The 24373-nt window shown below is 38.9% G+C and overlaps 1 long non-coding RNA gene across 2 annotated transcripts; it reads right to left on the reverse strand.

Moving 5' to 3' along the window:
• Positions 1-1081: 1081 nt before the first annotated feature.
• Positions 1082-24256, reverse strand: LOC140625128 (uncharacterized). Of its 2 annotated transcripts, XR_012024510.1 has the most exons (4): positions 23819-24256; positions 16241-16413; positions 12733-12827; positions 1082-2202 (listed from the first exon to the last, which is right to left on the reverse strand). It is a non-coding gene; the product is annotated as an uncharacterized lncRNA (long non-coding RNA). The 2 variants fall into 2 exon arrangements; XR_012024509.1 differs by lacking the exon at positions 12733-12827.
• Positions 24257-24373: the final 117 nt, after the last annotated feature.

A 24373-nucleotide genomic window follows, 5' to 3' on the forward strand; every position in this document is an offset into this window, starting at 1 on the left:
CCTTCCTGCAATGTTTCCCTTTATTTTAAAAACTATTATATAATTGCTGAGTACATATAAGTAATTCATAAGTTCCTTCATTTAGTTCTAATAACTGTCTACACAATCACTTTTTAAAAAATTTAAATTCAATTAGCCAATATATTGGCTAATCGTATATCATTAGTTTCAGATGTAGAGTTAAGTTATCCATCAGTTGCATTATTGTTGTCGTTTTAACAATATGTGGGTGAAGTTCAGGCCAGGCCTCTGAAGTTCCCTGAAATGTGATCCCCAGTCCAACTTGGTCTCCCCAGAGATGAGACATCCAAGAGGCATGCCCATCATTGTGGGTTCCCTACAACCTCTAGCACACATCTCAAAGCGTTGGCCTGGGGAAAACTTACCTTCAAAATGCAGATCACAATCTACTTGATTGTGCCTTCCTATGACATTCTACACAGAGGTTTGAGAAGCAGTATGTATCTTATCTCCACTGAAATTATTTTATCATCTGAATCTGCTGATCCAACAAAATGGGTTGTGAGCCAATTAAAATCTCTGGTTCTTTTTTTTTTTTTTTTTTTTTAATCTCTGGTTTTTAGAGTTTTCTGTGATGGCTTTTCTCTTATATGCTTTTTCCCCCTCTTATAACCTAATCTTGATCCCTCCAAGGCCCAGGACTGATACCATTCTCTACCCTCTACCACTTCCAAAAGGAACAGAAAGGGAGAATCTGTGCAAAGAGCATAAAGAAGGGAGAGATTGGAAGGTGAGACTTAGGAATAATAAAGCTTAAATCAACTGGGAAAGTTAGAAAAGTTGAAGAGTTACTCTTTCTTTGACTTTCCAAGATTTCCATAGCCTTTGTCCAATAATGCCCAGAGATGGCTTTTACAAATATAATGATCCCATCCATAATCAGCTTTAGGAAGATGTCCCTTGTCCAGGTCCTCCTCTGTATTAGTAAAGTGCCCATGTACTATCATTACCAAAAAGGAAAAAGTGGCCAGGAGGAAACCTGCTCTACCCTGTACTCTCCAATAAATTGTCCCTGAAATACCACATCAATAAAACATACACAACACAGATAGTTCGCCAGGCTTTTAATTGTCTTTTATTTTGCAGTTAAGATTTTTAAATGCTACTCAGAGCATTTAACATGTGAGAGACATAAATTCAAATGAAAGCAAATCTTATAACGAAAACAGAATTAGAGATAAAGAAACAAGACTTTGACATATAGGCCTATGAGAGACAAAATAGGGGAACTCTATAGTTTCAGTCTTTCCTCTGAGGACATGTCTTCCCCTTATAGTCCTTTCAAGTGGTACTGGTTTTTTTCTAACATCCTTCACACACTTGACGTAAGTGAATTCCTTCTCATATGGCTTCTACATCATTCTCTCTCCCTCCTCTCTAAACACATCTAGCTTATAATCTCATCCCATTAGACTTTTCTGTTCACTACCCTTCCATGTACAGTCTTCTACTGCTCCCCACCATGATTCCTTGATTTTAGCTGCTGGCCCTGCCATGCTGTCCAACATTACTTCTGTCATAATTCTTGGTGTCACTATCTCATGTATGATCAACTCACTGACCATCTTTCCTCCAAGGAACTTGTTTTCCTTTTCACCTTACCCACCTTCTCCATGGTTAGAGCTTAGATTTTGTCATTAGCAATAACCACAATCACTCTCTTATCTCAATTTCAAGCACTGAAACTCTCCAACCACTACTTTCTACCCCTCCTGCTCACTATCTCTAGTACCCGACTCTAAAAATTTTTTGGCAGCCATTAGGACCTTGAACCCAACGATCCTACTGCTTTCTCACTGTCTCCTCCTCTGCTTTACAACCTTTCCCTTTTCTAACCCAGCTTAGATCCTATGACTAAGTATATCATCACTTGCTAGCACATATCTGTCTTCCTTTGTCATACTTGCAAGGCAAAACCCCAACGTCTGGTTAACCCCATTTTCCTCCCATTCTGTGCCCACACACGAGCAACTGAGTGTGGCTGGAGAAAAACACACAACCACACTAAGTACTATCACTTTCAATTTACTACCACAAACCTCAAAAGTACCTTCAGTGCTGCCCAGGAAGCCAGTTATGTTTCTTTATTCACACCTCCTCTTCTAGATGACGATTTCATTCTTTCTCCTCAAACCTCCAATACCATCATCCTCAGCCTCACATCCAGCGATGATTTGCCTCCTGTTTCATTAAGAAAATTAGAAACAATAGATGAGAATTTCCCACCACCCCCACTAGTGGGGTAGAAGCTCCCACTATCATACTATTCACTTTTCTCACCACACAGTCTGCCTTACCCCTTTTACATAATCTTACCCGGGCAAACCCTTCTCCCAGTGCAAAGACCCCATCCCTCTGCCTACAGAGAGACATTACTCAGTAATTCTTCCCTCCCTCCTACATCAACTCTACCCTCTCCATTTGTTCATTATCAACATACAAACACGCTGTTACTCCTCTCATCTAAAAAAAAGAAAAAGTGAAACCCTATAACTTTCTCAGTAACACACATTTCTCTGCTGCTCCCCTCTGGAGCAAGGTGTCCTCTGTGTTACTTCTCCAGTGACCTAGTCCTCCCCAGCTACCCATGTTCCTTCTCTCAAATGATCTATTCTTAGTCTTCCTCTTGTTGACTTGTGTACAGCTCTTGATACAAGTGATCACTCCATCCCTGAAACATTTCCTTCATTTGGCTTCCAGGTCACAACAGATTCCTAGTTTCCCTTCTACTTTACTATCCTCTCCTTCTCATTTCCCTTTGCTGGTTTCTCTTCATCTCCCTGACATATACATGTTGGAGGGTTCCAGAGTTTAGTCCCTGGCCCTCTACTCTTTTCTATCTATGACAGCTCCCTTGTAAACTCATCTAGTCTTACAATCTGAAATACCATCTATAGGTTGACAACACTCAATTGTATGTTGCAAGCCTGGACTTCTCTCCTAAACTCCAATTCATATCCGACCATCAATTCAACATGGCCCTTCAATAGTCTGAAATGGGCATCTCTAACTTAACACACCCCAAACCAAATTCCAAACTTCCTGATCAGAATAAATGGTGACTCCACATTCCCAGTTGCAGGGCAAAAACCTCAGACATTCCTCTTTTCCTGCACACCCATCATCTAATCTGCCAGTAAGTCCTACCTGCTCTGCCTTCAAAAATATGTACATACCCCACTCTTCTCACCACTTCCACTACTACCACCTTGGACAAGTCATCATCTTTTGTTTACCTAGATTATTAAAATAATCTTCCAACTGGTCACCCTGCTCTCATCCTTGTCCTTCTTGAATATTTTCTAAAAAGTGGCCAGAAACATACTTTTAAAATATGTCAGGTCATTTTACTCCTTTGTTGAAAACTTTCCTATAGCTTTCCATAGCTTCTCATAGTATGAACAAAAGCAAAACCCTTGCAGTGTCAAAGCACCACACATTCCAGCCTCCTGTTATCTTTCCGATATGATCTCTTACACTCTCCTCATGTTCCCTCCATTCCAACCAGTGGCCTCCTTGCTGTTGCTCAAATCCACCAGCCCTTGCCCACCCCAAGGGCTGGCTCCTTCACCTCTTACAAATCCTTGTTAAAATTTAGCCTCTCAATGAGGCTTTCTTTGGACAGCCTATGGAGAATCACAACCCTTGTTCCCTCCTCCTCCACTCTCCTTTTTCCAATATGCCTTCCCTGCTTTATTTTTCTCTATATGACTCTTCACCATCTGATATACTACATATTTACTTTGTATTGAAATATAATATACATACAGAAAAGTACATGTAAGTGTCCAGCTCAATTAATTTTCATAACTGAATACAACCATGTAACCAGTACTCAGACCAATAAACAGAATATTACCAACACCTCCAGATACTCTCATGCTCTCTCATAGCCACTGTCCCCCTTACACACTCCAAGGGTAAGCAGCATAGATTAATTTTGCCTGTTTTTGTATCTCATATGAATGGACTTATACAGTGACATACTACATATTTTAATGATCTCTTTACTTACTGCCTATTTTACCCCACTACTAGCATATAAGCTCCGTAAGGGAAGGAATTTGTTTTGTTTATTGCTGTACACCCAATGCTTAAAAGAGTATCAGGCACAAAGTTATAGTCCAACAAATATTTGATGAATGAATGAAATACTGAATAAATGGAAATGACAGGAGGAGATTTAAGAAGGGCTTAACATCTGTGTGAAATCTTGAAGTATGACTAGATGTCCATGAGGCAGTCCAAAAAGGAAAGGTGGCCTAAGCATAGGCAGAGTCTCTGCAAGGACTTGGTAGAATGAAAAACTAAAAACAATCTAAAAACCATGATAAGTCAGTCAGCTGAAAGTGATGACAATAGCCACATGTTGAAAACCAGTGAGCTATGAGGGTGGAAAAACAGGCAGGTGCCAGATCTCAAAGGGCTTTATACAAGTAAGTCCATGAATGGAGTTAAAAAGGAAGAAGAGTAAAATATAGGGGCCTTCTAGGCATTTCTAGGATACCAAGGCATTTTTAGGTGTTGACATTTAGGGGGACAAAAACAGGGATTTCTTTGAAGTCAGCTTATTAATAACTTTTTGTAGTATCTCAGAAAAGAATCTGTGGCTCCCACTGTAATGGTCAAAAACCTCTATTTCTGAATATATGGAAAAGGCTTAATAGTCTGGGGAATAAGTAATTCCTACTTTTTTCCCCTTTAAAGGAAAGGACAACTCAAAATAGAACATTTAAGTCTCTGAGTCTGTTGAATTATCTTTGTTTTACTGGAATGGAGCAAGGAGCCAGGAGATCTGCTTTCCTTACTTGCTGCCTGTGACTTTTAGGAGATGGCACCCCTTTCTCCTGGGGAGAGATAGGAGAGATAGATACCCCCCAGAGTACTTGATTCAGCAGGTCTTGGGTGAGGCCTGAAAATCTGCATTTCCAACAAGCTCCCAGATAGTGTCAATGTTGCTGGTCTGCGGTCACTGCTTGAGTACCACCACCCTACCTAATGCTATCCTCCTAAACCAGGTGAGAAGGCCCTCTGCATGCTCCTGCTGCACCCAATTTCTCTTCATCCTAACTCCTTTCATCCTGCAGTGTGCACTCATTTAATCTGTCTTCCCCACTAACCTGTCCACAGAACAAAGGGCAGGAACTACTTCAGTCTTGTTTATCTTCATGGTTCAATGCCAATGTCTGCAACCAACTAAGCATTCTACTAATATTTGTTGAAATAATAGATGAATGGCTCCAACTGGCTTCCCAGAGATACAGAACAATAGGATAGGGAGGGGTCTCCAAAGAACATGGTTCCAATTCCCTCTCTTCTGCATTCCAGTGAGGTCTGCATGTTCCATCCCCACCATCTCTAAGCTTCAGCTTCCTCATCTATTAAATATAGGTTGCCAGATAAAATATAGGACAATCTGCTAAATATGAATTTTAGATAAATAACAACATTCTGGCCATTTGTAGTGATGTTTGTTGTTTATCTAAAATTCAAATTTAACTGGGAATCCTCTATTTTTATTTACTAAATCTGTTAAACCTACTTATATGTCGATAATAATATGACTTACCTCATTTGGTTCCTACAATGATTAAATAAATAAATATATGTAAAATCCTAGAACAGCAACTGAAACCAATTAGGAGTTCTATTTAACTATTCACTATTATTTTTACTGTACCCATAGAATACACACACACACACACACACACACACACACCTGGTTAGAGATTCAATCCTTTTTATCATTAACCTACTCCAGTTTTGAAAAAATGTTAAATGATATTTTAAAATCTTGAAGCTTTAACTTACTACTATGTCATTTTATTATTTCTTCCATAAATATCATGAGCAAGTCAGTATCTATTTTATGAAGATCCTTGAAAGAACTAAGGCCAAAATAAAATAATCTTCTAATTTTTTCATCTTAGGGTAAGATTCTAATTATTCGATCTTTTACTATATGAATCTGTTCCTTTTCTCTGAAGCCTAATTCCTCCATATTATATTTTTCTTTATTTAGGAAAATATTTATTTATTATTATAAACTCATAGGAAGGAAAAATTATTCTTTCTTCTTACAATCTTGTCTGAATTTTCCATAATCAGTACCTATGTAAAGTAAAATAAGTTTATCTTTTTTTTAGTTTCCTCTTATTGTTTTTGCCTTTTTATACCCAGACAATTATGCCTGATCAGCTTGTTTAAACAGATTTTCATGATTTTTTATTTTTTATTTTGCCCATTATTAGTTAGTGGTTTTATGGCTCTGGAGCAAAGCATAAAGGGCATAATCTATAATCCTATTCTCTTAAAAACAAACATTCTTGACATGATTAACTAATAAAAATAAAAACAAGAACATTTTTAAGGACAATAACACCTAACATTTATTGTTAGGTACAATGCCCAGAAACTATGCTAGGAAATCTGACTTTATTAAATATTTTAATCCTCATAAGAAATGCCATAAAAAGATACAATTATTATCAATCTTCAATCTTTTCTGCTCTGGTTGCTGGATGATTGCTCTCCTAAACATTTCTTGCTAAGGTCATGAAAGATCTATAAGCCACTAAGTGAGATAAATATTTTCTTTTATCTAAGCTTTCAATACATGTTGCATTCTCTCCTTCCATGCCTCTGTCCCTCTCCTTTGTCTTCCCTTCTTTCCTCTTTTTTCTTCCTCATTTTTTTCTCTTATCTTTCTTCCTTGCAGTAGGATGGGCCTGAGCCATTACACCTTTCAAGAATACAACAGTAACAAAATTATACTAATGTTGACTTCACTACTCTTGTGTGTCACATAGCAGTCTTTTTCTTTCCAAGTTCGCTAGACCTGAGGGCCTCCACATTTCACTTAAAATTTTTTAAAAATTTTTTCATTTTAAATAAATGGAAAAGTATCACTTGGGTCAAAAATTTAATATTATTAAGATGGCAATGCTATCCAAATGGATCTACAGATTCATTGCTATCCCTATCAAAATCCCATCTTGCTTTTGGTCAGAGGTTGACATGCTGATCATAAAATTCATATGGCAAGGCAAGGGATACAGAATAGCCAAAACAATTTTGAAAACAAAGAACAAAGTTACAAAGAAGAAAAGAGACAAAAAACAAACTCAAATACAGAGAACAAACTGGTGGTTGCCAGAGAGGAGGTAGGTGGGAGGATGAGTAAAAAAACAAAACAAAACAAAAAACCCAAAATTGGAGAATTTGCACTTCACATTTTCAAAGCTTATTAAAATGTGATGAAATTAGAACTCAATAACAGAATGAAATCTAGAAAATAAAAAGTACACGTAAATTAAATGACACAATCCCAAATAACCAATAGGTTAAAGAAGAAATCTCAAGGGAAATTTAGAAAATACTTTGAGAAGAATGAAGATGCAAGCATAACATACCAAAATGTATGAGATGTAGCTAAATCAGTGCCCAGAGGGATTTAACTATGGTAAATGCACAAATTAAAAAAGAAGAAAGAGGGGCACTTGTGGCTCAGTTGGTTAGGCATCCGACTCTTGATTTCTGCCCAGGTTGTAATCTTATGGTCATCAGACTGACCTTGGCATCCAGCTCCATGGTCAGGAGGGAGTTTGCTTGAGATTCTCTCTCTCCTCTCCCTCTCCTCCTCCCCTCGCTCATGTGCGTGCACTCTCTCTCTCTCTCTCAAATAAATAAATTAATCTTTAAAAAATATATAAAAATAAAAAAGAGGAAAGATCTTAAATCAATAACCTAACCTTCAACTTAAGTTAGTAACTTCAACACAGAAGATAAGGGAATACATTTCAACTTATTCCATGAGACCAATATTATCCTGATACCAAAACCAGACAAAGATCACAAGAAAACTACAGACCAATATCTTTTATAAATACACAATCTTTAACAAAATACCTGCAAACAGAATCCAGTAGCATCTAAAAAGGATTATATACCATGGTCAAATGTGATATATTCCAGGAATATATTCCAGGAAAGTTAGTTCAATATGCAAAAATCAGTGTAATAGGGGATCCCTGGGTGGCGCAGCGGTTTGGCACCTGCCTTTGGCCCAGGGCGCGATCCTGGAGACCCGGGATCGAATCCCACGTCGGGCTCCCGGTGCATGGGGCCTGCTTCTCCCTCTGCCTATGTCTCTGCCTCTCTCTCTCTCTGTGACTATCATAAATAAAAAAATAATTATAAAAAAAAGATTCAGAAATATTAAAAAAATCAGTGTAATATACCATATTACCAGAATAAAGGACAAAGATAACACAATCATCTTAATACATGCAGGAAAAGCATTTGGCAAAATCCTAAATTCATTCATGATAAAAAACACTCTGTAAATTGGTAATAGAAGACAACAATCTCAATCTGATAACAGTCCACCTATAAATAATCCACAGCAACCACCACACTTAATAATTAAAGAATGAATGCTTCGTCATTGAGATAAAAAACAAAACAAGAATGTTTACTCTCATATCTATTCAGCACTGTACTGGAGGTTCTAGTCAGGCCACTTACAGGTGCTCAGCCATCACAACATATGGAAGAGGTGAAAGTATAATTCACGTAGGAGAATTATGTTATGTAACATTTTGGGTTTTTGGTGTTAAAATTTGGTGAATCTGGGATAAGGCCAACGTGTTGTGGGGTGATTTTTTTTTGTATATATATTTTGTTTGCTTGTTTGAATGAATGGGTAATATAGATAGGTACAGATATAGCAACTTTGGTTCAGATCAATATTTTCAGCTAAGATGAACTGACATTGCAAATACCTGAATTTCATGATGGATATGAGAAGAGCCTGTGATAATCTGAAAAGAAAAAAACAGAACACCTTCTGTTTTGAAGGTAGAAGAGAAAAGTTAAAATTTCATCCCTATAAACAGAGAGTGAGCTTGAAAACAAGTTCATCTAATAAATTCCCTTACCTTAAAAAAAAAAATTTCCTTACCTTCTACTATTAGCTTAATTATACTTTCACCTCTTCTATTTGGTGTGATAGCTGAGCACTTGTAGATAGCCTCATCTGTGAAATCCACATTTCTTAGTAAAAGTGATGGAGTCCCCTCAGAAATTTCAGCCCAATCCACAAAGACTCTTCTCTCATACAAGGAGTTTTGATCCTCTAGTTGCTCTGTGTTATTACAAAACTGGTAAACGAACTTCTACAAAGGAGAAATGGCAGGAGAGGGTAAGATCAGTGAAAGGGTGGACCCATAACTCTTCTGTAGACACTGAGGATGTCAAGAAGAAATGAAGCTAGTAAAGTATTTGTAAAGACCAGTTAATGTTGTATCAGATAGGTTTTAATAATAGATAAATCATTCTAGCTATTTCAAGCAGTAAAGAATTTGTTACAGAGAATTAGAGGTCTACAAAGTCACTGGAAGGGTGGAGGAATGAGCCCAAAGTAGGGCATAGGTGAGACTTGTAATGTGTATGTTCAGTCCTTCCTCACATTAAGCTAGGGCTCAGAACAGCACTTCAGAGCTAATTGGCCAGTGGAGCTGCTGTCTCTTTCATATCAGGAAGCTAGTAAATCGGGAAGTCATCACTGCAAATAGACTCCAGAGCCAAACTGCACCTGCTAGGTTCACACTAGCAAAAGAAAGGATGCCACATGTATTATCGCCTTTCTCCCCACTTAAATCAGTTGGTAATTTAATCCTTGAGCAAATGTATCTGATTGGCAGAGTTTTTAGGTCATTCCCAGAATGCAAATCTTGGAAAGGTAGTTTTTTATTCTCTAGTCTCAGAAATCCAGGAAGGCAAATCAGAAAGGCAGAAACAGATTTTTAGTAAGTCAGTCTATTCTTCCTGCCACAAGTACCTACTGGTCTGGGCAGAGTTATTATAAGTAGGAGCTGAGAGTTGTGAGGAATATAGCCACGCGCTCTGTATTATTCATGGAATCATGACATGGAATAGATTCCTGATATGTTAGAGCTGAAAGGAACCTTAGAGATCTTCTGATTCAATCTTTTCAAAAACCGTTTTTTCTCAAGTCCCCCCACTCCCACACTGCCCAGAAGCTGTCACTGACAGCCAGGGGAAGACCAAACTAGTGGGACCTCCACTCCTGCACCAATTCAATCAGAACACTCTCTCTCTAATGTTCTTTATAAATTTGGCTTCCAAGTCAGAATCCTTTCTGTCAAATGTTTTGGCTACTAAAAGACAAAACTGAAACTCAGGAAGCAAAGTTGCTCAGGATCAGAAAGTAAGATAACTAGTAGCACTACAGAAAGAAACGAGACCTCTCAGAGCTTAAAAAAAAAAAAAAAGTTTCAGTCACAGTTATCACACTTTTGAGCCTAGAAGACAATTAACTTCTGATCTGAGTAAGATAGCATAACAAAGCTTAAGCATTATGAAAGTAGGGACTCTAATAAGAAGGTAATTTTTTTTTCCTAGAGACACTGTGCAGGGAACAAGCATCAGAGAGGAGGAAGAGCTGGTCAGCCTGAGCCTCAGTGAGGATAGTGTTTGATATAATGCGGTGAAATGAAATAGAAGAAAAAAATAGGTGAAGTGCCAAGCGAAAATCCAAAAAGTAGAAGTTCATAGGCAAGGAAGCTTCCAAGCCATCCACCCACCAAAAAGCAGCCAGAGAGATATACAGTTGGGTACATTCCAACTGAACAATAAATAGATGCAATCTGCTCATTCATCAGTTGCAATCATATGGTTCTTGGTGGGGTTGGGCATAGCTTGTCCCCAAAGGGCAGAGACCATATGCTAATCATCTTGTTTCACTAGCACTAGCTCAGGACTTGACACAGTTAAAAAAAAAAAAATCCAGTGTGATTTTATGTGTCAACATGACTGGGTCACAGAATGCCCAGGTAATTTGGTCAAACATTACTCTGGGCACACCTTTGAAGGTATTTTTGGATGAAGTCAATATTTGAATTGGTAAACTAAGCTGATGGCCCTCTCTAACGTGGGTGGCCCTCAACCAATCAGCTGAAACAAAAAGGCTGACCCTCCCTTAAGTAATAGGGAACTCCAGTCTGGCTGTTGAGCTGTACTTCAAACTGGAACATAGGCTCTTTTTGGGTCTTAAGCCTTCAGACTAGGACTGGAAATATACCATCACCTTCCTGGGTCTCCAGCTTGTCCACTGCAGGTCTTTGGACTTCTCACCTCCATAATCACATGATCTCTTTATATAGATTTTGTTTATTCTGTTGCTCTGGAGAATTCTAATATATCAGGTGCTACTTATTAAGTGTTTACAATGAGTTAGACATATTCTAAGATATTTTCCTGAATTTAATCCATTTAATCTTCATACTAATGCAGAGGTAGTTACTATTATTATCCCCAATTTACTACTGAGAAAACCAAGGCACAGTGAAGTGAAGTAAGTTGCTAAGGGACACACAGCTAGTACGTGGTAGAGCTATGATTCAAACCCAGGCAGTTTGGCTCCACAACCCTCCATCTGAACTGTGTTCTTCCATCTGACAGTAGACACTCATCCTAAATGTGATGAATGAATCGACTAACTAAATAAATGAATGAATATAAAGGAAGACAGATGACAATGGAAAGAAGAAGGCAGAGGGAAACCACCTGCATAACCTTTACAAGGATGGATATGCATATAAAACATGAAATGTTTTCTTGCTCAAATTGTTATGTCTGATGTGGTTACAATCAAGAAGCAGTGGATTATAGTTATTAAAAAATTCCAAGTCTGAAGACTTGTAAATCTAAGTTCTAGTTTGTTTGTTTTTTTGTTTTTTTTTTAGTAAGCTCCATAGCCAGCATAGAACCCAACATGGGCCTGAACTCACACCCCTGAGATCAAGACCTACACTGAGATCAGGAGTCAGATGCTTAACCAACTGAGCCACCCAGGCACCTCCTACATTCTAGTTCTAAGCTCCCCTTACTAGTCATTTAGCAATGGGCAAGTCACTTATTCTCTCTGAGTTACAGTTTACTAATGTATAATTATGATAAAAAATACCTGCCCTGGGGCTGTTACAAAATACCTTGGGATCTTAGGGGCTGTTTTTTATATGACATGGCTCAGTCATTTTCCAGAGAGACAGAAAGAGTAGACCAGATGGGTGGATGGATACCTTAGTAAGTTGCCCCTCTTCCCAATCTCTTCTAAAAATATATAGCTTACTCATGAGAGGTCCTTGATCCTAGTTTCTCAGGCTATACCCAGGAGGTCTTGCTACTGCTGTACCCCTTCCGGTCCCAAGGGAAAGGGTCTCAGACTCAGGAACCAAAGACTCGTGAAACACAATCTAGTGATGATGTAATTGGTAATACAAAAGCCAATTTCTGACTGATGTGTCTGCAGATGGTGCTACTTGAATCTGAACCACTCTTGTCTATTTCAACCTATGTTATTTCGAGACTATTGTGTCTTTAGCTTCCCAACCCCAAGAACCTGAGGTAAAAGCTCAGTAAACAACTAATAATGTGAGAATACACTTTCAAAACTGTAGAAAGTTACTAAGTGTCTAAAGCACTTTATAGTACCTAGCACACAGTATCAGGCTATCAATATTGCTGTAAAATGTTTCTCTTTCTCACCCACATACACACTCATTCTTTTATCTGGTTGGGTTTTTCCTGGCTATGAGTGGATTGCCTCCCTACACATGCACACAGTAACCAAGCATCAAAAGGAAAGAGCCAATAAAGATAATCTGGATGGAACGGCCTTGCACTAACTCTGAGTCGATCTTTGGAGCTTGACGATGTCTTCAAGCTGCTGTCAGCTTCGAGACTGGGACAACTGCTGCAGGTCCCTGAGAGATGGCCTATGCCTGAAAATTATAAATATGTTTGATCACTTTGTGGAGTAGTTATATTGCAAGTTTTGGGCACATGTGTTTCCATAAAGAAATTTTGCAGATACTTTTGGTTAGTTGGATTACATTAACAGTTTCAACATCTGTACGCTGTTCATCTCAACATTTCTGAAGAATGGAGAACAAAGAATTATAAAAACCCTGTGTTGACTATCCACCCAGATTTTTCAGGACAGGCTTGATTTCAAATATTCTGTGATACTATACCCTAAATTGACACTTGTCAGAGTCACTTGAAGTGGGGAGAAAAAATCTAGATATTTTTGTTTTGGTTAGAAAAGTTCAAATAATAGGTGTGTAAAATATAATTATCTAATATGTACTCAAATGGACAAACCAAAGTAGGAGGAGGGGTTCTCATTAAAAAAAACAAAAAACAAACAAAAACAATGCTTTACAATTTGTGTCTGTTAGATTTTACCATCTGTTCTTCAACACTACCCGTGAAACAAATATAGCATTTTTATTCCCATTAAACAAATGAAAAGACTGAAGTTCAGAGAGATTAAATCATTTGTTTGCTGTTTTAAAATCTCCAAATCACTATTTTCCTCACTATTCCTAATGTGTTTCAGAAATACCCACAAAGTTTTTCTGAAAAGTGACTCAATTGCATCATGAACTAGCAGCAGTATGTTGACAATCACCAAAAAGAAAGACATCCTGTAAGGACAAAAAGAAGGGCAAAAAAAAAAATTGTCTCAGCTGAGGAAGAGTATGGGCCAGCATAACCCAGCCACACTGAGTCTGAGGATGGCCTCACAAACACCCACTCAGGCTACATACCTGCCACATATACTGTCAGCAGACAGCACCTCAGCATCCTATGTGGGATGCTCACCAGATCAAGTTCACTCAGGCTGATACTATGCATATTTGTTGGATTTGTTATGTAAACCTGGAACTCTATTTCTATAATGTGTAAATCTGTCTCTCTAGGTGAGTCACATTTGAATTCATTTGGATCAGAATCAGCCCTGAGATGATATTTGAAGGGTCAGGGACAGCTTCCCATTTGTTGCTGACCTTCTGGATGTTGCTGGGGGAAAGTCAGCAGTGGAGAAGGTATAACAGTAGATATGCAGGTGTGTCTGGAAAATTACAGACTGATGTTTCCCAAATAGAGAAATTTAATCAAGAGACAGTACTAAACCTGTCTGCCCACCCAGGGCTGCACTTTAATAGGAATGGAATTAATAAGCCTAGGGCAGCTCTGGAAGAGATAGGAGAAAGGGTTCCTGGAACACTAAGTCCCTTTGAGAAGCCCTGACACAAATGTACATCTCCATACAGGTGATGTCAATCTTACTTACTGGCTGGATACAGTCTCTCTCTCTCCCTTTCTCTCGTCTGATCTCTTGAGATTCCCCTATAGCCCAAGTTCCACCAGTACCATCCCTAAGTCATGGTGCTAACCAAACCCTCCTCACCTGGCACATCCCCCATCACCACCACCCTCACTTGCCCCTCATACCCACTTACTCAAAACTCTGCCCATGTAACATATCCTCCCAAAGTCCTCCCTATTTCCAGTCCATCATTGCCCCTTCTTTATGTTGAACATATTTTTGTCATTGCATAGATCACATTGTATGGCAATTATTTCTACATGTTCTTTTGTCCCTTACTATTTCAGAGAAAGAAAGAAAAGTAAGGTTATCATATCCTCTCAGCATACTTTCCTGCCACCTCTTCTTCCTATAATCTATTAAGGAGAAAAAATTCCACCACAGTCCTCCAGGTCAACGGTACACCATACTAATAGCCACTATATATCGTATCCCTATGAATGACAAATTTAATCTTAAAAATAAGCCTATGAGGTAGGTGTTATTATTGTTTCTACTTTACAAGTGAGGAAACTAAAGCATAGGGAGGGCAAATAATTCATCCAAGGTCATATAGAAACAAAACTCTCACCTTAGGGGTTAGCTGACATCTGTGAATAACATCCAAATTCTGTCCTAACAAATCTTTGCAACTTCGCCACCCACTGAGGGTAGGCCTATTACCTAGAGCATCCAGCAAGAGAAGAGGAAGCTTGTCAACTGATGAAGCAGGTGGCAATACGCACTGGAAGCTGACTATTAACAGACTGAAAAGTGAGAGAATAAAGGAGCAGCCCTTGCCAGACAACAACCAACTAAACACTTCTGGGGTCAGTGGGACAAGTGGAAAGATTCTTTACCAAGCTTATATATCCTAACCAGGAATACAACTAGTGAATGACAACCACCACTGAATCAGAAAATATCTCCCTGTGGTATATGTAGTAAAATTTTGAAAGACATATCTAAAATAATGCAAAATTTAAAAGGCAAGAAGCAGCTAGCAGCTACTAGAGCTATAGTCAACAGAGAGAGATTATAGTCAAATGTCATGGAAAAAAAACGTTGTAGGAATGCACTATGCCTTTCAACTCAAAAAATTTTCATTATCTATTTCCAAGATATTTTTTTTCCCAAGGGATGTTTTTCATCATTACGAAAGACATAAATCTTAAAGCCTTCCCAATGGCCCCACCCCAAAAGTTAGTCTTTGTTCCTCCCTACTTCCACAATACTTTATACTTTTATATAGTACTCCCTCACTTAATAAAGCATATTTTTAGTAATTCTGGTAGTAATACAGATTCATTGTAAAAACACATTTGAAAGCAAAAAAAAAAAAAAATGATGTTATAATCTCTCTTACATCCATCAACCAGATAATCACTATTAGCATTTTGGAATATTTTCTTTCAGTCTTTTAAATGTGTACTTTTTAAGAGAACTCAGTTTGTAAATACAATTTAGTGCCCAGCTTAATCTTCCTCAAGACACTGTTTTGTGAGCATTTCTACATCACTAAAAATATTCTTACAACCGGTCTACTTTTTATAGTTCTTTGTCTGCATAGCTTATCACCCCTCCTGGACTGTAAGTTCCCTAAGGGCAAGGGTGGGTTCTCTTTGTCTTCCATATGTCCATCATGGTGTTCCATATGTTTGAGGTGCCTCTAAGTAACTTTAACACATTATTAAATTGGATCTGGTGCTACAAAATTTACTATATAACAGGAAAGAGAAAGAAAAAAAAAGAAATTCAAGCACTACTAAAGAAGAGTGTTAACTATTCTACTGAAACAGAGAATTCCAGTATTGTACCCTGGTATTGCCATAGGGGTGGTACCCTTTTCATGTCTCATTTATAGAGAGACTATGAGAAGTCTACGAACTAGCTCTATGCAGAAACATACATGTAAAGGAACCAGATATACAGTTGGAGTGGATACCTAAATGCTTCAGTCACATTACCCTTCATTTGGCTCTCCGATTCACAATCATAGCTAACAATTTCTCTAAATAGCCTGTTTATTGAGAGAGTTACCTGTATCAAGCTGGTCCCTCTGATCAACCAGGTAAGAAGAAAGTGAGGAGGAGTCAGCATGTCTTTGAAGGGACAGTCACATGGCAGTCTCCATAGAGAAGGTTCGGTGTTACTGTTGCTACCAAGTTGTTGCAGCAAAAGGTCACTAAAGAGCTCCATGAGACTTAATATCTCTAATAGTTGCATTTGTGAGATAAAAAAGGAAATTTTTGTAAGGCATTATGCATGAAAGACTGAAATTAAAAGAACACTATAATATCCAAGAGTGAGAATCATTCTGCACTCATTTTTTTTTAAAAGATTTTATTTATTTATTTATTTATTTATTCATTCATTCATTCATTCATGAAAGAGAGAGAGAGGCAGAGACACAGTCAGAGAGAGAAGCAGGCTCCATGCTGGGAGCCGGATGTGGGACTCCATCTTGGGACCCCAGGATCACACCTTGAACCAAAGGCAGGCATTCAACCACTGAGCCACCCAGGGATCCCCTCATTTTTTTTAATCACATTTTTGAAAAATAAATGACACGGAAAGTGTTCACGATACAATTTTAAGTGAAAAATAAAATACAAAATATATTTACACATACGTATGATTTCAACCTTGTAGAAAAAAAGTAAGTGCATGTAGAAAAGGAAGGAAAGACGTCAAAATGTTAGCAGTGGTTACTTCTGGATGGCGAGATTATGTGTGATTTTAGTTGTTTCCATTATATATTTCTGAATTTTCTATGGTGACCTTTTATATTTACGTTATGATAAATATGTTATAACTGGAAAAATAAGGAAATGGACAGATAGAACCTATACCCATAATGTTGTGCAGAAAGTGAAGGTCCAGAAAGGAGAGGAAATGAAATTTAGTCTCTATCCTCTTTCCTTAGGGTTAAGTGTAATTTGTATCTCCATTAACCTTTAAGCTCAACTTCCATAGTGGCCAGCTTTCTACTATGGTGCCCTTCCCTCCTAGCATACGGATTACTGGGTCTGGGTCTGGGTCTGGGTCTGAATTCTGCAGCCCCATCCTTACACTCACTACGCAGCCCTTGCGGATTATACAGCTCAGTGTTTGAAGGAACGCTTCTCTTTGTAAGCAGACCTGTTAGAACAAAGCCAAGAAGATAAAGACGAACAGGAGGCTTCCTGCTGGGGATGGGTGCCAGAGGCAGCTTCGCCCTGGATCCTACACCCAACCTGACTGTATAGGAAGCAGTTCATTCTTCTATTTGGATCTCCAGAACCTCTCAGTTCCTCCAATCACTCTTAATGGCTGAGTAAAGGAGACGCCTATGAAGTTTCAAAATAAACTTAAAACTACATCCATTACCATGAACTGTTGATCGAGGTCTCTTTTTAAGCTCCTACAACATGTAGCATATTTTTTTTTTACATAGGAAGCTCGGTAAAATACGAAATGGAACACAATGGAGTGAAATAGTTGTGATCAGTTTACATCATCTCTCTAACTCATGCTACAGGGCTTGTGGCTTGATACATATTTGACTTCCACTCTGATGCCGAGGAGGAACATCCTGACGCTAACACTGTACTGAGATACCATGAAAAATACATTGTACTCAGATATAAGGCTCTTTCTACAGGTGCTACCTTCCACAGAATGCCCCAAGCCCGGCAGTCTTTTCAGGTATGTCTACATGAGCTAATAAGAAAATGGAATGTAGAGCTTCCTGAAAGAAAAGCATCAGAGATGATCTCCTTACCTGGTATTCATACCTTTCCCACTATCATCTAGATCAATTTATCATTTCAAGCTTTACTCTTCCTTACTGTTACTCATAACAGCACACACCTTAGATTTAGGGGGGCAAAGTCATAATTTTAAATGCTTTCTCCCATTATTCTCCAAAGTGTGGCAATACTTGGCTATTGTAACCATCAGCACAAAGCTTATCGGCCAAACCAGACCCTTCACCATTTCCCAGACATAGGCTGTAATTTCCTTCTTGTTTTTGTCATTCTTTCTCAAGAAATGCCTTCTTTTCCTCTCCTCCAATTCCATATGCTTAATCCCATTTCTACCAAAAGCTTTCCTAATTGCAGCAACCTGGAAAGGTGTCTTCTCTGAATTTTCATAGTATTTGGTTATGCATCTGTATGCCGGCTACCAAGTGCTACTTTCTATTTTAGAAACTTTAGATTTATAACAGTTTTATTGAGATAAAATTCACATACCATACAATTCATTTACTTAAAGTATATATAATTCATTTTTAGTATAGTCACAAGTTGTATAGCTATCATCACACTCCATTTTAGAACATCTTTATCACCCCAAAAAGAAACTCTGTGCCAAGCAGTCACTCCTCATTCCCTTCTCCCTCAGCCCATGGCAGCAGACTAATCTATTTTCTGTTTCTATAGATTTTCCTATTTAGACATTTCCTACAAATGGAATGACACATTATATGGTCTTTTGTCACTGGCTTCTTTCACTTACATGTTCTCATAATGTTTTCAAAATTTACCCTTGTTGTAACATGTATCAGCACTTCATTTATTTTTTTACTGCCAAATAAAATTCCACTGTATGGAATAACCACATTTTATTTGTCAATTTATCAGTTGACAGAACTGCGTTGTTTCCACATTTTAGCTATGATGAATAATGCTGCTATGAACATTTGTGTACAAATTTTTCTGTGAACATGTTTTCAGTTCTCTTGGATCTATACTAGGAGTAGAACTGCTGGGTTACATGGTAATTCTTTCCTTTTGGGAAACGACCAGACTGGTTTCCAAGATAACTGCACCATATTATATCCCCAGGAGCAGTGTAGGAGGATTTCGAACTCTCTACACCCTCACTAGCGCTCATTATTTTGGGGTTTTAGCCATCCTAGTGGCTGTGAGTGGTATTTCTTTGTAGTTTTGATTTGCACTTGCTAATGATATTGACTATCTTTTCCTGTATTTGTTGGCTATTTGTATATCTTTTTTGAAGAAATATCTTCAGATCCTTGGTGCATTTTAAAATTGGATTATTTGTACTATGGGTTCATGTTTAATCTCTTTTGATACATGTATCTTAAAGGCAGTGATTGTATTTGGATGAAACCATAAACTTTGGAGTCATATTCCACTATTTGGTTATCCAGCCCCATCATAACTGTGTGACTTAGCAAGTTACCTAATTTTCCCACACCTCAGTTTTACTGGTAAAACAAGGATAATAATACTTATCTCACAGAATGAGTATGAAGATTAAATAAAATAATGGCTGCAAAGCCCTTAGGATAGTGACTGGCACTTAGAAAACAACCAATAACTATTAGCCATTATTTTTAATTATCTCTCTACATTTCCAACATAAAGCTCCCTTTTTTACACACAAGAGGTGCTCCATGAGTATTTGAGAATGAACAAATCAGGGACTAGAAGTATTTTAACTTGTTTATAGTTGTCACTATGATTAGCTACCTATGAAAAGGTAAAACAACTCAATTATAGATCATATGCTGAGCAAGGGGATAAAATTAAAAAGATACATACCACTCATATTCCCAAGACAATCGCCAAGGAAAACACCTCAACAGGTATGAGAAAAACCCTAATTGGAGTGACTTCAATGGGAGTAATCATCAGGATGCTTTTACATCTTTAACAAATATTTAGTCAAAGACTTCCAGATCCAAAAATGTCATTGTTTGAATCTTCAAAAATTTCAATAAAGAAGACTGGTTTGGGAAAAGATACTCAGGAAAGCCTCTTACTCTATCAATTCTACAACGAGAATACACGAAGGCAGGGAAAGAAACTGCTAATGATAACCACACTGTAGACCCTAATTGACAAAACTGGTTACACTCACTCTGGGCCCCTGTAAATATAGAGGCCACTGCCTTCTCATGATGGATTTGAAGACTACAGCTCCCTCTGCCTTCAGTGTTGCTTTAAACAGAGAGTAACTGGCTTTTTGAGATTTGGACTACAGTTGGTAGAAAGATGGCAGAACTTTATTTATTTAAAGATTTTATTTCTTTATTTGAGAGGGAGCAGCACAAGCACAAGTAGGGAGAGTGGCAGGCAGAGGGAGAGGCAAGAGCAGGCTCCCCACTGAGCAAGGAGCCCAGCACAGGGCACCATCTCAGGACCCCGGGATCATGACCTGAACCAAAGGCAAACAACCCAACCAACTGAGCCATCCAGTTGCTCCAGAAGATGGCAGAACTTTTAACCATCCAGGCCAAACTGGACAAGCCAAATTGAGAGGGATTCAGTAGTGGAAATAACTCAAATCCATGCAAGCCAGGCTAAGGAATTCACCTTCATCTGATAACTAGTGAGGAAACATGGAGACAGGGGAGGAGAGAGATGTATTGAAATAATGAAAGCAGTGCCTCAGAACACCTATTGGAATCTAAAGGAAGCTGGAATGAAGGTAGAAATCCAGTGTAGGAGGCCCGATGTCTTGATATAACTAGGGAACAGGACAATAAGCATAAATTTGGCGAGTCAAAACTCAGGGGCAAGGAGAGTTCAGAACAACCTCTCAAACTGCAATCCCTAAAACAAGGCATGACCCAGGCAGAAAACCAGTCTGTGCAAGAAAATTGTGCCATCGTGAGCAAAGAATGTTTTCAACTTTCTCTTTACCCTGATCATGATAAAACAAGTGTGAGAGAGTAACAGTTGTAACAATAACTACTATTATTGCTAATAATAATAATAATTGCCACTATTCATGGAGTGTTTACTTTGAATTAGGCACTATGGTAAGCACTTCAGCTTTAGCCTTATAATGATTCTATGAAACATACAATATTCTTCATAATCAGATGATTAATCAAAGCTTTAAGAGATTAAATAGCAAAATCAAGAATAAGAGAAATCTGATTTCCAGATGTAGGATCTCAATTCTAGATCTCGTAAGAGCCAAAGCCCGTGCTTTAACTACATCAGTCTGTTGCCTCTCAGCCAATAGGTTTATGAAAGGATTTCCACTCAGCTTATTTCCTGGTTTTTCTGCAATTAGCCAATAGGGCCATCTTAAACAGGTATGCCAAAATCTACTCATGCATTTGTTTCATTTACTCACTATTTATTGAGCACATACTATGTCTCAGAGAGGGGTGCCTGCTTTCAGGAAACATAAAGGTGGCTGAATGAGGAATCATCCTTCATTTGATCTCCCTTCTTTTTTTTTTTTTTTTAATAACATCCTAATTAGGAGACTTACCCTTACTATATTTCATAGTCAGTTTGACCCAAGAGAAGCTTGATGGTTAAGTTTCAATAACTGGACAAATATGCCATATACTCTCACAATTCCCTGAAATCCCTATTCCTCTCCCTAGGTAACACATTACACTGTCTCCTCTTCCCTTCACAATCTCCAGTGTCCCCACCGTCTCTCTGGCGGCTCCTTTAGACAGAGCGCATCACCGAAGAACAAGAAGCCACCAATGCTCCTTCACCTCCCACAGGTTTCTCAGAACTCTCCAGGCTGCCTGGATAGTTTTAAGGCCCTAGTATTGTGTGGGGGGATGCTGCTGAATTTAGACTTATCTGGCACAAGGAAGAGAGATGCATCCATAGTCGCTGAGGTAGGGATTCTAATGAGCAATAAGGGGATCCTCACATTAATCTGAATATTTCTTCAAAACTTCCTATCAGGCAGCTTCATTCTCTATTATTTGAGCCTACTTCCATCTTTCCCCCCTTCGTTTCACTGATTTGTAATCTTAACTATTTCTGAATCACATTTAAATCATTTTCTTCTCGTATTAAATTCCTGTCACTTAATTTTTAAGACAGGCACATAACATTTTAAAAGCATGAAACTGTATTAACCATTTGCAAATTTTCACATATGAGGGCTCCTGCCAGTATGTGATCTTAAGCCAAAACAAAGTCTAATGTTTAAAAGGACCCTTTTGAAACAGGTTTCAAAAGCAGGGACATTAGGTCTTTAAAAACTTTCTATTTCTGGTTTACACTGACAAAGTATATCCTCCTGCTTTCTCCAAGAAGAAATTACAGTTTGGCAGCAGGTAAGAGGGAGAAAGTTTCTCACACAAATGAGTGGCAAGAAAAAAGTTACTTTATTCTTCCTTTTAGAGGCAAGCAACTTAATGTCATTGATTATATGCGATCTTTGAACATCTAACATGCATAAGGTCTGTAAAAATTTGCTAAATGTTTTTTTTTTTTTTCATTTCAACTCATGACTTTCCAAAATCATAGAAAGTAATTTCACAAAAGACTGAGTTTGAGGGACGCCTGGGTGGCTCAACGGTTAAAACGTCTGCCTTCAGCTCAGGGTGTGACCCTGGGGACCCGGGATGGAGTCCCAGGTGGGTCTCCCTGCATGGAGCCTGCTTCTCCCTCTGCCTGTGTCTCTGCCTCTGTGTGTGTGTGTTTCTCACGGATAAACAAATAAAATCTTAAAAGAAAAAAAAAGAAAAGAAAAAGAAAAAGACTGATCTTGGGGTAACTATGTGAATTAGGAGTACTAAATTAAAGCCAGAGTCAGTTAATCGTAGTTGCAACCTGCGGTAAAATCTTGCTGCTTAGGGCAGCCTGGATGACTCTGCGGATTAGCGCCGCCTTCAGCCCAGGGCGTGACCTGAAGACCCAGGATCGAGTCCCACGTCGGGCTCCCTGCATGGAGCCTGCTTCTCCCTCTGCCTCTCTGTCTCTCATGAATGAATAAACAAATAAAATCTTAAAAAAAAAAAAAAATCTCTCTGCTTAGTTTTTAAACCGATCAGTCCATTTCAGCTCTCTCAGGTCAACGAACCTCTTCCAATGGTTTCCGAATTCATTTCTCGCCACTGCGACTTGAACCAAAAAACCACAGAAATGCTTCTACAGCTAAAATGTAGAAACGAAAAAAAATAAAATAAAAATAAAAAAATAAATAAAAAATAAAAAAATAGTCCCCCGTCGGGGTCCCTGCATGGAGCCTGCTTCTTCTCTCTCTGCCTGTGTCTGCCTCTCTCTCTCTCTCTGTGTGAATAAATAAATAAAATCTATGAATAAATAAATAAAATCTTAAAAAAATAAAAAAACAAAATAAAAAATAAAATGTAGAAACAAAAAATAAATAAATAAATAAATAAATAAATAAATAAATAAATAAATAATTTTAAAAAGTCCCCCGTCGGGCTCCCTGCATGGAGCCTGCTTCTCCCTCTGCCTGTGTCTCTGCCTCTCTCTCTGTGTCTCTTTGAATAAATAAATAAAATCTTAAAAAAATAAAAAAAAACAAAATAAAAAATAAAATGTAGGAAAAAAAAAAAAAAAAGTCCCCCGTCGGGCTCCCTGCATGGAGCCTGCTTCTCCCTCTGTGTCTCTGTCCCTATCTCTCTCTCTGTGTCTCTATGAATAAATAAATAAAATCTTTAAAAAAAATAAAAATAAAATAAAAAATAAAATGTAGAAACAAAAAATAAATAAATAATAAAAATATAGTCCCACGTCGAGCTCCCTGCATGGAGCCTGCTTCTCCCTCTGCCTGTGTCTCTGTCCCTCTCTCTCTCTGTGTGTCTCTATGAATAAATAAATAAAATCGTTAAAAAAATAAAGTGTAGAAACGCCCTTACTTGACATCTACCTTACTTGTTGTCTCATGTTCAAAAAGAACTCAACCCTGCAGGGCGAACGGGGCAAGTCCTAGCCCCGCTGCACGGATGGACAAACTGCAAACTCCTCGTCCAGGGACACAAGGCCAATCCGACAGCAGAACCCGAGGCCGGATCCGGGGCTTGCGGCTTCCAGTCCGGCTGTGCGCGCACCTTGGGGCCGGCTCGGGGGACCCCGCCCGCGCCTTCAGCCTCCGGACGAGCCGTAAGGCAGCCGCCTCACCCGACTTCCGGGGTCCCCAGTCCCACAGCGGGATCCGAGCGGGCGGTGCGCCACGACGCGCAGACCCTCGGCGCCGGGAAGCAAACATCCCGGGGCTGTTGACCCAGGCGGCTCCACGCACCCCGCGGCCTAGAAGTCGCGGCCGCCCAAACCCTCCCGGGTTCGGAGCGCCCTTCGGCCGCCGCCCGCGCCGCGCGCCACGTGAGACGCAGCCCGGCCCCCGAGCGCGCACGCGCGCGCGCGCACCCCGCGGCCCAGCGTCGCGTGATTCGCCGGGGCCGCGCGGGAATAAGCGCCCGCCCGC

The sequence above is a fragment of the Canis lupus genome, chromosome 35, assembly GCF_048164855.1.
Source record: "Canis lupus baileyi chromosome 35, mCanLup2.hap1, whole genome shotgun sequence".
NCBI classification, from domain to species: domain Eukaryota; kingdom Metazoa; phylum Chordata; class Mammalia; order Carnivora; family Canidae; genus Canis; species Canis lupus.